Here is a 791-nt window from a genome sequence, read left to right on the forward strand (position 1 = left end):
ACTTCCGTGGGCTCAGTTGGTGCAAGATAGAAGGAATTAGGGAAATTCCCACCTAGGTAGTCCCCGGCATGGGCATTGGTATGTGGGATTTTACTGGCGAGATTAGATCCTATGGGTGAGAAGAAGTCGTTTATCTTGTTAGCTGTGTCAGTGGGATGTAGTGGTGTTTCATTAGGTTTAGTTAGGACAATATTCTTGGTTTTTCTCAGTTTGTGGGTCCCTAGAATCTGAGAGAGTGTTTTCCAGGTCATTTTTATATCTCCTCTAGTGTCTGTGAATCTACTGGAGTAGTATAGTTGTTTGGCTTTCTTTATTACTTTGGTGAGAGCTGATGAATAGTGTTTAAGAATATCTTTGTGTATTAAGCCCTGTCTATATTGCTTTTCATATTGGTGTTTCTTGTCAATGGATTTCAGAATGGTGCTGGTTAGCCATGGGCAACCAAGCCGTTTGTTTGTGATCTGTTTTGTTTTTATAGGACAATGTTTGTTGTATAGTCTAAGTAATTTGTTAAGAAAAATGTCTGTCCAGTCATCAATACCATTGGCCTTGGAGAATTCTGTAGGCCAGTCAACAGTCTCTAGGTCAGCTGTGAACTTCCTTACTGAGGCCTCGTCATGGAGTCTAAATAAGACTTTGTTGTATTCAAGTGGTGGTTTACTAATGTTTGTCAGGAGGAAGGTAGGGTAGTGGTCTGTAGTTCTATCTGTGATTATCCCTGATTTAAGGGGGGCTAGTATATTGGTCCATATGTGGTCTATTATGGTTGCACTTGTCTCAGTGAGCCTGGT

Source organism: Cherax quadricarinatus, chromosome 20 (assembly GCF_038502225.1).
Source record: "Cherax quadricarinatus isolate ZL_2023a chromosome 20, ASM3850222v1, whole genome shotgun sequence".
Classification (NCBI taxonomy): domain Eukaryota; kingdom Metazoa; phylum Arthropoda; class Malacostraca; order Decapoda; family Parastacidae; genus Cherax; species Cherax quadricarinatus.